Below are 15,221 nucleotides of genomic sequence, written 5' to 3' on the forward strand. Positions count from 1 at the left end.
ATTGGCAAATATATGTAACTCAATCCTTTGTTCAACAAATACACATTGAATAAGCCACTATGTACCATGCTTTTTGAAATCCTTTGAAAAACATTTACCTGGTTTGTCTTTTTATGGAACTTAATAAATGATATTGACCAGGTTTTTAGAATTTTTCCATCTTTGATATACATAGTTAACATTACAAGAAAAATGCTTTAAACATATTCATACATTTGGACATAGTTTTTTTTAAAGATTTTATTTATTTATTTATTATTTATTTATTATTTATTTATTTATTGTTCGTGTTTTGGTGATAGAAAAGTAGTTATCTATAACAAGAGCCACTTATTTTATTTTAAGTTTTTATATGAATTCCAGTTAGTTAACACACAGTGTAATATTAGTTTCAGGTGTACAATTTAGTGATTCAACACTTCCATATAACACTCAGTGCTTATCAAAGAGCTAGTTATTTTATTTTTGAAGATTTTATTTATTTATTTATTTATTTATTTATTTATTTGAGAGAGACAGAGAGCAAGTGGGGAGAGGGGGAGAGGGAGAGGGAAAGAATCTCAAGCAGACACCGCACTGAGCACAGAGTCCGAGTGGGGCTCTATCTCATGACCCTGAGATCATGACCTGAGCTGAAACCAAGAGTCAAATGCTCAACTAACTGAGCGACCCAGGTGCTCCAAGAGCTACTGATTTAAACTTCACAGTCTGACTTTTCAGAGGTTAAGTGTGCAGCAAGGTCTTCTAAATATATGTAGGCCAGTGGTTCTTTCAGATGCTTTGGCAAGTAGGCAAATATGCAGGTTACCTAATTTTTTAGCAAACCCATCGTGAATATATTATAGCTTTTTTGGGAAGATTATCCTGACTCATTTGAGAAATAAAATTCCTCAGTGATAGATATAAATGAGCCCTTAAAGTTGGTACAAAAGATTCAGGGATTTGATTGTGCCTTTGCAGAAATAACTTGGAGTAGGGAAACTGTGGACTTTACTGATGTTTCAGATTTATTTTTCCATTCTCTATTCTTATTAATGCATTAGAAATCCAAATATTAGAAAGAGTACACAATATAATGAATTAATCACAACTTGTTTATTTTACAAAAATGTATATAATTTAATTCATTTATATATTATGGTCATTGTCTGCCTTTAAAATATTGCTGAGTAGTTTTATGTAGCTATAGCTAAAAACAGCAACTTGGGAATCTGTTCTTGGACCAACCACCCAAAACAGATGTCTCCCACTCATGAATAAAGCTAGAGAGATGTATAATTGAGTGAGACCTTAAAGGGGAATTTAAAGCTACATCCCAGCAGGTATATAAATAGTTGCTCTGACTACACCCTAGAACATATAGTTCTAAGTAAACAACAGATACATAAAATGTAAAACAAAATCAACGTAATTACAGAAAAAATGTATACAATGGATAAGCCAGAAGGAAAAAAAGAAATACATTTCTAACATCCTAAAAAACAAAATACTTGTTAGATAGTATTATGGTATTTTTTCTCCTACAAGTATTTCTATTCAGTAAATTTAAGAGGTTGATTTGAAGCTGATTCTGCTCTCCCATGTTCAATGCAAATAGCCTTGCGTAGTTGAAATGGTAAGTAATACTAAGAGATCAGCATATTTTGATGAGTCTTCCAATTAGAGAATAATTTTAGCTACAGATAAAACCATTTTACGATTTTGTCAATCTTTTTTGCTATCACTTGATTAAAATGCTATCATGAATCTTAAAATATCAAAATTTTAGAAATTAACACATTCTAGAACTGCAAAAGATATGAGACTCAAAATTGTATTCTGTGATAAACATGAATCCCTATTTTTTATTATTCACAAGGCTGAAAATAATATAAAATAAGCATATTTTTCAATCAAATTTCTTGCTCAAATGGTCATTTGAGGCACAACATGTCTTTCAGGGGCATCTGTACTATTAAAAATATGTTTGTCCAGGGGCAAACTGGGTGGCAAACTGGGTGGCTCAGTTGATTAAGCATCTGACTTCGGCTCAGGTCATGATCCCAGGGTCCTGGGATCGAGCCCCGCATTGGGCTCCACGCTCAGCAGGGAGTCTGCTTCTCTCTCTGCCTGCCGCTCCCCCCTGCTTGTGCTCTCTCTCTCTCTCTGACAAGTAAATAAATAAAATCTTTAAAAAAAATTGCAACATCAAGGAGTTTCTGGAGTTCAGAATTTCTTGGACATTTAAAAATTGGCCTCCAAAAATGTTAAACTTATTTAGATGCTCACAAGTAGTTTTAAAATGGACTGTTTTTAAACACCATTTGCCAAATCATAATTTTACTTAACTTTTGTAATCTTATGGTTGAAAAAATGTTGTTTGCATTTCTTTAAGTTAAATCTCGTTTCTGTTTTTAGTCATTTGTACTTTTATTTTCTTAGCTGCCTGATAAGTTTTGCACTTTTTTTTCCTATTTGATATCTTGTCTTTTTACAAACACTATGCACACACACACACACACACATGCTGCTTACATTTAAAGTACTTGGAATTTTAGAACAAGTTTAAATAATAATGTTGTTATTCAGGGTTCTTTAGTTTTTCCAAATTTTCATGGATTTATTCTAATGTTTTTTGGCACATGGTGTGGAAAAAAGTTCATGTTAAAGCTACTTGTGAGCATCTAAATAAATAGTGTTTTTTCATTAAGCATGATGCTTTCCTTGATTTTCAATATACACAGTTTTTAAAAATCAAGACTGCAGGATATATTTACCTACTTGTTCCAAGTTTGTACCCTTAAACAACATAAATAAGTCCTGGAGATCTAATGCACAGCATGGTGATTATAGACAACACTACTGTATTATAAACTTCAAAGTTGCTGAGAGACTAGATCTTAATTGTTCCCACCACAAAAAAAGACTGTGGTACTTATGTGATGTGATAGAGATATTAGCTAACTCTATAGCGGTAACATATTGCAATATATAAATGTATCAAATCAACACATTGTGCACCTTAAATTTATACAATATTATATGTCAAGTATATTTTAATTAAAAAATCAGTACTGAATATTATTCTATGTGTGTTTTTAATGCAACAATGCATTTTTCCTCTGATCTACTTAAATTATATATATATTATGTAATATATGTATTACATTATATGTTATATATGTATTTTAGGTATTACATTATATATTTACTGGAATTGCCAATTTTGAACCACTCTTGTATTCCTGTCATTATTCATTCATACCATCAATACTTATTGTGTGCCTAAAATGTGGCAGATATTTTCCCAGATACTAGAGACTCAAATAAACAAGACATGTAAAATCCTTGCCCTAAAATTATATAGTTATTTTAAAATACCAGTGTCTTTTCTTTTTAACACCTGATTCTTTACCTGATTATTGATATTAATAAATTTTACTCATTTGAATTTTGTTATCAGAATTTTTCTGATGAACAGACACTTTTCCAAAGAAGACATCCAAATGGCCAACAGACACATGAAAAAGTACTCCAAAAAATATTTTGAAGCATCACCTGAATTACTGCTCTGGAAAATTTTAAATTGCATTGGAATTAAATTCTTGGTTTAAAATTACTTACTATGAAACCATCTGGGTCTCTCAGTTTTTAGTGAAGTTTTTTATCAAATATTTTAGAATGAATTTGCATGAAATTACTGGGTTGTTTAGATTTTCCATTTCTTCTGGGGCTAATTTTGGTAATTTATGTTATTTCTGCAATACAATACACTTTATCCTGGTTTTCAGAGAATTTTACACAATTTGTTTTAAAGGATTTTGATATATATCTGTTAATTTTCTTTCTGTTTTTTCCTGTACTCATTTTTGATTTTGTTATCATAGCAATTTATTCTTTTTTGTATATCGATCTAGTTTCATTTTATCATTTAAAAATATATAACTGATTTTGGATTTTTAATACTACTATTGATTTAAGACTTTAAAATTTTACTTTGTTATTTCCATGTCTATATGTTGGGGCTTTTTCCCAAAAACTTTTAACATTGAAAATGTAACAATTTAAAAAAATACTATTTCTTATTTAGGGGTATATGAGTTTAAGACTCTGGATTTTTTTTTTTTACTAAGATTAGCTTTAACATTATCTGTTTTTAAAGTGTGTCCTGTATCATTATTGTCTCTGTATTGTGTAGTTTTGATTCGTAGTTCACCTTTTATCTAAGAGTTGTATAATAGTCTTTTGTCTCTAATTCTTAAATATTTTGAGATAATTTTAGATTTTCTTTCCTCAATTTTAAGTATTACACCATTGTGGTCAGAAAATACGGCTTTTTTCCCACTCTTAAATGCATTGTAATTTCCTTTGTGATTTAACATATGCTCAATTTTAGCAGTCGCCTTATCCTGTAGTGCCCTGCTCATATCCCTCAGTTTTCATTGTGTACCTTTGAACTGCCAGCTGCAAGTGTCCATATCTCTCTGACACAGAGTTTTTCTGGAATCTTAGAAGCCTGTTCTGTTCCCATCAATAGTCCAGAAGCTCTGAATTAACACATGCCCCACAACTCTCAACTGAAGACTGCTGGGATGCGGTATATAAACACTCTAGCTGCCTCCATCCCTTTGGTGGGAAAATTTGGTCATATTTTATACCATTTCCCAGAGTTTTTCTGTGTAATTAATCTGTGACAGGTAGTTTAATTATGCGCTCTTTATAGGATGTTTTCCTTTCACTGTACACCTTTTCTCTTCCCTACTTGTGTTCCTTGTCTTCCCTAATACATACATTTCACTGGAATTCTTGTCTCAAGACTTGCTTCTGGGGGAATTCAAAATGAGACAATACCAATCGTATTACTACATTTTTTCTTGTTAGATTATATGGTAAACTACTCCGAAGATTATGTGACTTATTCATTAGCAATTCATGGTAGGTTAAAATCAGTTTCTCGTTCATTGTTTCCCTTAATTTTGTTCTTGTAGTCTGTATTTCGTATTTACAACAGTTTGTTACTCAGTAGCTTAATATTAATCACAAAATTTTCTCAGTATGAACAGTGCTCTTTATAACATGCCCTTTGTTTTCTTCTTTAAGAATTCTGTATTTTCTAGCATCAATATCATGGCACAACTTGGTTCATACTTTTGCTTTTAAACATTTTAGATACACCCATTCGATACAGCATCTACAGCTAGTGTTATTTTTATCTGTTCAACCTGTTATTTCTAATATGTGAACTTTAATCCCATTTCTGCTTATTGATATACAGATATTTGGCCTTGGTTCTTTTATGTTTTTTTCTTAAATGCTTCCTTTGTTTTCTCTCTTCTGCTGTGTGAATTGTGTGTGGGTTTCTTTTTTCTAGTGTTTGGCTTTATAACCTTAGATGACATACGATGAATTTTGAAGATGGAAGGAACCTCTCCTCTACAGGTTGACAGGGGGTGAAAATCCTTCCATGAAGAGAGATTAATGTGTGCCCTTGCACAGGAGGCGAATGTTGTTCTAGAAGGAATGAGAGTAGGTACCACCTTAATTAAACACTAGTCCTTTCTCTGTTACTGTCTTTTAGGGGGGAAAAGAATTACTTAAAGGAAAATACTGTAATGGGGCCCTTGTAGTTCTGGCATTTAAATTCCTCATGATTTGAAATACCTTAAGATATCTGGGCGCCTGGGTGGCTCAGTTGGTTAAGCGACTGCCTTCGGCTCAGGTCATGATCCTGGAGTCCCTGGATCGAGTCCCGCATCGGGCTCCCTGCCGAGCAGGGAGCCTGCTTCTCCCTCTGACCCTCCCCCCTGTCATGTGCTCTCTCTCTCTCATTCTCTCTGTCTCAAATAAAAAAAAAAAAAGAAATACCTTAAGATATCAAATACCCCACTCTTCAACCCTTTAAAATAGTGCATTAAATTAGTTCAGATCCAAGTGCTTCTCTTCCAGTTTTGAAAAATTTGTTTTCTGATGATTCTTGTTTTCACTTTGGGATGGGTGGCTGTGAATATGGAGCATTAATAATCATTGGCATGATGTTTGTAAAGTTACTTGTCAGTGCTTTTCCAGATAATTATAAGAAAAAAACGACACTAGTGATATCTAATACATAGTATTAGATATTTAATGAACACTGGTCCCTGTTATTTATATGTAGCAACTCATTTAAGCCTTCTGAGTTAAATGAGATTATATTGCATACAACTATGAGTTGTATATTAATAAAACTATAAATGTATATCTGAAAAAACTGAGTCGCAGAGGCTATACATCCTGTCCAGGGTTTCACATCCCTTTAATAGCAGAGCCAGGAGTTGATTTCATAATTCATTATGCTTGCCTAATGAACTTTTAACCACTTTTTAAGCATGATACTACATATCCTCAGACAAGAGTCATCTTTTAAGAATACATATCTGGGAATATAAAATACTTCACTCTAATCCTTCTGTTTCTTATCCCTAAAACGTGTATAAGATAAATGAAACAAACAGCAGAAGACTATGAAGATGGAGAAAAGAAACCCAACCCAGCTAGGGCCCTTGGTATTCCAGAAAGGAGTCAGAGTTGAGTCCCCTGGAGATTTTTTTTAACCTGTATATCCCAGCCTGAGTGTAAGAGAAGTTCTCAACTCAGAAATGCCAGCAGGTGGTGAGAAAAAAACAAAGAACAATGAAAAAAATAGAGTAAGTCTGCTTTTCTCTGGTCAGGAGACTGGAGGGCAGTGGTTCTCAACTGGCAGTGATTTTGTTCCCCAGGGGACATTTGGCAACATCTGGAGACATTTGGGGTGATCACTGGGGTGAGGGAGCTCTATGGACATCTAGTGTGTAGAGGCCAGGAATGTTGCTCAGCACTCTGCAATGCACAGAGCAGCTCCCCCAAGTCAAAGAATTATCCAGCCCCAAATATCAATAGTGCCAAGGTGGAGAAATCCTGCTCTGAGTGGTCCAAGCAGGGATCAGCTAACTATGGCCCTCTTCACCAAATCCAGCCCACCACCTGTTTTTCATAAATAATGCTTCACTGGAACTTTGCTTGTGTGTAATACATATGATGTGTGTGTATGTGTTTGTGTGTGTGTGAGAGAGAGAGAGATAAGAGAGAGACTTGTTATGGACAGTTTTAATAGGAATTATTTTTGTTCAAAATAACAAAAAAATTAGCATTTAAGCATTTAAGCAGAATCTTCTTGCAATACACAGAAGGCTTTGGGGGCCAAGCCTTTACTCTATTTTTTGCTGCACTGATTTCACTGAGATCTGGTGGTGATGTTGTTTTCCCGCTCAGCATACTCCGGGATGGGGTTACTCTGCTATAGGCCTTGTAGTGTTCTGTTACACTTCTCTACCCAGCTGTTTCTCTTTGCTTTTGCAGATGTACTAAAAGTATAAGAAATAGCAATAGACAATCTCTCTAAAGGAAATATTTTGTTGGAAAAATGAAATTATATTTTAAAGTTAGTATTTTCAGTAGAATTGATTACTTCATCATACTTCACTGTAATTTCTACATAGAGTAATACTTTTACGTATTTAACATGTATGAACTGATGACACACTGCAAATTCCTCATGAAGATTTTTTCATAGTGTTATAATTATTCTCTCTTCAAGCTACATCTTAATTACAAAGGTGAAGATAGTAACTTGACAGTAGAGAAACCTGATGGATAACCAAGTGATCAAGGTTAATATCATCAGTAATAAGACATATCAACATTGAACCAATTCCTTGACATGATGTAATGAGAAGAACTCACTTTTACTTCTGTAGCATTCTTGGCAAAATATGTATAACTGGAATTCATCATGAAGAAACATCACACAAATCCAAATTGAGGAAAATTCAACAAAATAATTGGCCAGTTCTCTTCAAAAGTGTCAAGGCCATGGCACTTCCCCAGGTTGGAAAACATGACAGCTAAATGCTGTGTGTCATTCTGGATTGGATTCTGGAGTAGTAAAAGGACATTAATGTGACATTTGGTGATATTTGATTAAATTTTGTAGATTAGTTAGTAGTACACTACCAGTGATAATTCCCAGGTTCTGGCAATAGCACTATGGTTATATAAGATGATAATATTCAGGGAAGCTATATAAAGATAGAGGAACTCTGTGTACTCTATTTTTGCAATTTGCAAATATATATATATATATATATATATATTGCTTTTCCTTCCATCAGGTCTAGCACAAATTAGCAGCTCCATTAAACCATAAATTAATAAATATACATCCATTAGTTTAATTTTAAATTTTATTTTTCTGTACTTTCTTTTAACCATTTGTTTCCTGATACTAGACCATGCTTTCACCTGCATGGAATCCAGTTATTTTTTTGTATACAGAGACCTGCAAAATCCCAATACCCAACTGTGTCCACATGTATTTTCAAAGACTCTAATGATAGCCCACATTTTCTGCTAGAACATATGGCACTAGCAGCCTCTTTAGGATAATAAGGAAATCACTGATGGTACATACAATACCAGCAGAACTATCAGGGCCTGATTCGGAATGCTAGCATATCATTCATATATATATATATTTTTTTTTAATGTTTTATTTATTTATTCATGAGAGAGAGAGGCAGAGGCAGAGGGAGAAGCAGGCTCCCCGCCTAGCAGGGAGCCCGATGCGGGACTTGATCCCAGGACCCCGGGATCACGACCTGAGCCGAAGGCAGACGCTTAACCATCTGAGCCACCCAGGCGCCCCCATATCATTCATATTTATCACTGGACTCATGAACCCCTGTTAGTAACTGGATTATACATATATATTTTTTTAAGATATTAAAACCTTAGCTCTTTAATTTGTTTTATTTTTGTTGTTTTCTCTCATTTGTATTGAAGGCTTTTGAATGCAGCACTCAGATAAGTCATGAACTCATTTTTAAAGCTGTCATAGTATTTGAACTTTCCATATCTCCCCTCACTTAAAAGGTACCTACAGTAGATACATAAGATATAAGTAATTCCACATGCCTCATATGAAAATCTCTACTTCTGTGTATTCCATATCTTTAATAGTCAAGAGAAATAAAAATTCTTTTGCTTTTTATAATCTTGATAAATATCATTACTATTCTAAAAGTATGGTGATGTCATTGTTTAAAGCCTCAGGATGAAACAAATGAATTATAAGGTAGTTATCCTTTGGATTAAAAAAAAAATTAAAACCTAAAAATCTTATTATTTGGAAGCAGCCAAATCTATTGTTAGATTTAACTTAACAAGATGTAACTTAACAAATTTAACTTAAAATTAAATTGTAGTATTTTATTGCCAAGATCAGAACAAAACTCAGCATTGCCTCCATGGAATCAAAAACTCTTACATAGCTAGATTTATTATATTAAAAAAGATGTTAATAAAGATAATATAAATGAATGGGCTCCCATTCTAGAATTGCTTTAAAATGAAAGGAGGCTTATTTAAGTGAGTTATATTAGAGTTGTAGTGAAGAGTGAGCTTGAACATATTATTATTGTGGTTAAAATAATGGGTCTGGTCTTCTGGACATATAAAAATTCTTAAATGAAATAAGTTAACTTTCATCTAGAGAAATTGCCTCATAGTCCAGAAGGACTATCTACAATAAGGTCCACATACATTAGGCAACCCACTTTAAAGATTGTCATCCTGCAGGTGATTTCTGTAGTGGAAACTCATTTCAGTATTATGCTCTTAAACTATCCATCTATGAGAATTTTATTTTATTTTGTTTGTTAAGAAAATTTTCATGGTTTTGTTGTATCATGAGGCATTGAAACATCTGAACAAATCAGTATGTGAGTGGTGAGTCAGCTGCTTTCTCCTTCACTTCTTCGGGTTACTAGAGCAACTTGTCAGTATATTAAAAAAAAAAAAAAAAAGACAACCTTTTGTGTCATTTAAGTGTTTCCAAGGCACTGGTACAACACAAACTTCTCCTGTCCAGGTACAACTAGCCTAGCATCCAGACATCATGCACAGTACCTCAGTAATAGCAACACACTGCACCTGCTCCCAGCACAGTGCTGCTCATTTGTGTATGATATTTGGAGCATCTGGAGGAGTATGAATGGTATAGGAAAGAGAATGGAGGGGGAAACAGTGTGAGTACCTGGATGGGAGGAGAGGAGGTCAGCTGAAGTTGTGCAGGGCGAGCCTGAACATGTCATTGGTGCAAACTCAAGCATCTTTGATGTTCTTTAATAGGAATATCTGTTGGAATCCCATCATGGGGTCTTCATCAGCCTTGAGCTGGCCCATGACCCTGGTGATGATGCAGCTATCTAGCACAGGCTAATGATCCTGTGCCATGATGCTGTGCCAGATTTTCTGAAGCAGAAGACTGGACAATCTCTCCACCATTGTAGCTTTCTGCTGGAATTGCTGTCCTTCCCACCTGAGGCATGGTGCGTCAATATAACTGGCATCTAAATGCATTCTGTCATTATTAAATAACTGGTAGTAATGTTGAATTAAGCTGGATCCATTCTGCTCCCAGATTGGCTTATTTCCCATTCTAGAGCATCACCCGATCTCACTGAGACCTGGGGAGCCTGCATGTCGGCAGCAGCACTGATCTGCTGCCCTGAGAATCTTAAATATTGATTTCACTGTAATTAAAATACCTTCTGATATAAAATTGAAAAGACATCTATTTAAATCAAGAAAGCTTGTAAATAATTAGAGGGATGTATATAAATCCCAGTTGCTATTAAAACGTGATACAATTTTTTGACTAAGACATGTGTTTAATGGTCTTTCAAATGATTTCCCATATTCAGGGTCTTTTCTGGCTTTTTATGATGGTATACCAAAGTTTTCAAGTTTAATGTTGTAGTTCTGTAAATTTTTTTCCCTGTAAGATTTTATAGCGTATGGGTTTTTTGTTCTTGTTCTTGTTTCGGTTTTTCTTTTGGTTGTTTTCTATTCAGCATATCCTAAAGAACAAACAGAGGAAAGGATAATATGGAAGATTCAAATCCACATATACTAGGTATTAAATTAAATATAAACAGACTAAATACTCCATTTTAAAAGTTAAAGGTCGTCAGAAAAAAAGTACATATAATCTTAAAAGTGAGGGGCACCCGGTGGCTCAGTAGTTAAGCGTCTGCCTTCAGCTCAGGTCTTGATCCCAGGGTCCTGGGATCGAGCCCCACATCGGGCTCCCTGCTCGGCGGGAGGCCTGCTTCTCCCTCTCCCACTCCCCCTGCTTGTGTTCCCTCTCTTGCTGTGTCTCTCTCTGTCAAATAAATAAAATCTTTAAAAAAAAAAAAAGTGAACTGCATTGGCCTATGGAAGAGAATTGGAAAAAATGTACAATGTGACAGTTAAGCAGAGAAAAGTTGGTTTTTTATTCTCATATTGGACAAGGTAGATTTAAGAGGCTAAATCCAAGAGAAAGATGTAAACATCCTAACCTTATATTTAGATAATAATATAGCCTCATTTGACAATGCAGGAAGTGACAGAACTAGAAGGAGATGTAGACAAATAATCACAGTGTGAGAATTTAACTCGCTTATCTCTGAAACTAATAGAAAAACAAGGGGAAAATACAAAAACAGCAGTTCTTACCACCTGAACAATTCTTCTTCAGATCTTGTCCCTTTGGATTCTGCCTTCAAACAAATGTCTTTGATAATTTTTCCAGTTTTTCTAGATTTCCTCAGCAGGATGGTTGTGCTGAAAAAGGCTATTCTGCAATTGCTGGTAGCACACATCTCCATAAACACAGTATATTTTTTTATGGTATGCTATAGTTTGTAGCTTCTCACCCATAAAGCCAATTAATGTAAAATTAAGAAAATAAACCATTTATTGTAGAGTACATGATCTTCATTAGCAATGGATCTACTACTATATAGCAATGGATCTACTGTTACAGATCTACTACCTAGTAAAAACATCAAGTAAATAAGGTCTGTTTGCAGATTCATGTATGCATAGGTTCCTGTATTAGCACATATTAATGAAACAAAATCATAATGTTAGGACTTAACAAAAATCTGAAGGAATTCAAGGAAACTATGAAAGAAATCACAATCTCTGATCAAGCTGTCAGCAGCATATGAAGATCTGTAGTTTGAGTATCGTGCTCATTTGTATTATGGAGCTCTTCTGATCGAGGTAGACTGGGTAAATCAGACCATCTTTCCCCTGACTACAACCTGAGAAACTAGAACAATGAGAGAAAGAGAGAGAGAGAGATTAGAAAACTAGCAAGGCAAATAAATATTACAGAGTAAAAATCCACAGAAGTGAACTCAGTATTTTAAGTGTCTTTCATTTTGAGAAGTCTGCAGGTTCCGGGAAGTTACTTAGAGACTGGACATTAAACAAAACTAACTTCCATTAAGTTCACCAGAATACAGGGAGAACAAAGTTCAGGAGTCACTAATCATTGTCTTTGTGTGGTGGGAGATGGAATGGATGTAAATTCTGTAGGATTTGGGTGGGACACTGAAGGTTATGGTTTGGAAGCTATAGTGAACCTGAAATCAACCAATTCTAACCAGGTCCTAAAGCCTGACTTTGAGTTATTGGAGTCTCTGATTAAAGATGTCTGGAAATGATAGTGCTGTGCTGTTAGTTGCTCAACCAGAGTACAATTAATTTTGAATTATCTCTGTAATTTTCATATATTATTTCTGACACACAAGTAAAAATGACTAGGAAAAGTATGAGAAAAAAATGTGACTAAAACCCAACTGAAGGGTGCTTGGCTGGCTCAGTTGGTGGAGTGTGCTACTCTTGATCTCAGAGTTGTGAGTTTGAGCGCCACATTGGGTGTAAAGATTACTTAAAAATAAAATATTTTAAAAAAATAAAGAAAATTAAAAAAAACAAACAAACCCCAACTGGTACAACAGATAAAAATAGATACACCAGATAACTATATAATAGAGTTACCAGATATGCAATTTAAAATGTCACATATATATATTAAAAAAAACAATTAAGAATTTAGTAGAGAACTGGAAATGAAAATAACAGGTTTTGTTTTATGTATTTGAACTTCTTTTATAAGGCACCCAAATATTTAGGTTTGTAGTATGCCTGTTAAATGGATCTTTTAATCAAAATAAAACATTCCTTCCTATTTCTAGTTATACTTCTTTTCTTAAAGTTTATTTTGTCTAGCATCAGTGTACCTATTCCAGCTTTCTTATGCTTACTTTTGTTTGTTATATATTTTTTCATACTATTATTTTATACCTAACCGTATCTTTAAATATTAGTTGTGTTTCACGTAAATAGCATATAATTGGGACTTAGTTTTTATTGTTGTTTTTCTTATCTAATCTGACAGTCTCTGCTTTTAATTGGAATGTTTAGGTCTTTTTACATAGTTATTATTAATATAGTTTGCTTTAAAATGTCAACTTTAAGTGCCCTTAATTTTCTATTTCCCATCTCTTTTTGTTTCTCTGTTCTTACTTTTGTGCATACTTCTGTGTTTATTGAACATTTTTTATTATTCATATTAAGTTCTTCTATTGGATTTTTATTTGAGGCAGGTTAAAACATGTCCACATATTCTTTGACATTTTTTTCTTTCAATAAATACAATTTATGGCTCTTCCCAGGATTCTGGGTCAAATTCATGACTCTTTAATCAACAGAATGCAGTGGTTTTGAGGCTATATAAATTTCTAAGCTGAACTTCCAATCAACTGCCATCAAATGGAGGGTGCCATCTTGGCCCGCCTCTCAGTGTTCTTTCCACGTATTTCATTGGTTCCCAGTTTCTATCACATGTTACCTCCCTTCAGCCAGAAAAACTTCTGGTAGCAAGGTGAATTAGATTGTCAAGAGACAAATTGTCTCAGGTTTGTTTATGTGAATGTGTCTTATTTCATTCTCAGTTTGGAAGGATAATCTTGCTGAATATAGAATTCAATGATGATGGTTTTATTTTTCTTTCACTCTGGTTGTAGTTCTCCGTTGTTGCTTTTGAGAAGGCAGCCATCCTCTCAAAGCTCGCAATGACATCGCCTCACAAAAGCAGCTCCGCTTCTAACAAGAGGTTAGTTGCCTTCTAAATCATTGTTTACATGTTGGTAATATGTCCTTATTTCTCTGGCAATGTTGGTGGAAATGCATTGGTTAATTTCATCAATATTATTTATATTTCATGTATATGTCGAATATATTATATGCTAAAACTTTTCAAAAATTTATAGCTGTTTTTCAATCAAAAGTATTTAATTTATATAAAGTGATTAATTTATATAAATGCAGTTGTCTGACAGTAACAACACATAAAGCAAAAGGGGGGAAGCTAGCATAAAAGTAACAAAAACAAAAAACCGAAATTTTCTTTATTTCTGATTAAAATATGTTCGAATAAATTGTATGCTAATGAAAATAGTTTAAACATATTTCTGAGCAGAATCTCAAAATATTAAAACTTTTTTCCTTATAATTGTTGATCTGCTTCTAATGTTGACCTGGATGAGAAATTTTATGAATAGGCATATTTTTACTAAAGAAAATGAAGTCACACTTGTGTTAGCTATAGCAAAAATTCTTATACTTACAATAATTATATAACATTCAGCTTGCACAAAACATTTTATATTCATAATTTATATAAAATAATTCAAATAAGAATCAATGCACTAACACAATTTATAAAACATAAATGAAAATATTCATATATACATGTGCTTAATATGTAATAATTTTGGTATTTCAAATAATAATTAAATGATTGCCTATTTAAAAAATAGTATTTGTAGAAAACATCAAAGGATAAATACAAAAAAGCATAAAATACCAATGAGTATATTAAATATGCTTAATATTTAATGTAAATTAAATAATAAGATAATTTTTAAATTTTTACCCTAGTATCAGATTATGAAGGAATTTAAAATGTCATTGTGTTTTGGAAAGAAATTTGACACTGTTGCACAAATTTTATATTTGCCTGCCCTTTTCATAGTAATTCTGCTTCTAGAACTGTATCTGACACAGCTGCTTAAACATGTACTGGGAGGGGGGCTCTTTAAGATAGGAACTCTGGTGTCCCAGCTGCCTGTTTGCCCCAGCTGTGGCTCACCCTTCCCGGCGCCCCTCCCTCTTTAAGAATTAACTTCAGAAAGGCAGTAGGAGTGGGGAGGCTCCCAGACCCAGGGGGTGGGGGTAATCTGTCCCAAAGAGAAGTCCTAGTCAGCTGAGCCACCAACTGAGTTCCCGCTCAGGTCCACATTGGACCAGGAGGGCTTTAAGTTATTTCT

General features: G+C 33.9%; 1 pseudogene; it reads right to left on the reverse strand.

Annotated features, from left to right (window-relative positions):
* Positions 1 to 10,107: 10,107 nt before the first annotated feature.
* On the reverse strand, positions 10,108 to 10,491 carry LOC102751074 (nuclear transport factor 2 pseudogene; annotated as a pseudogene).
* Positions 10,492 to 15,221: the final 4,730 nt, after the last annotated feature.

Source organism: Leptonychotes weddellii, chromosome X, assembly GCF_054177405.1.
Source record: "Leptonychotes weddellii isolate Sample4059 chromosome X, ASM5417740v2, whole genome shotgun sequence".
Lineage (NCBI taxonomy): Eukaryota > Metazoa > Chordata > Mammalia > Carnivora > Phocidae > Leptonychotes > Leptonychotes weddellii.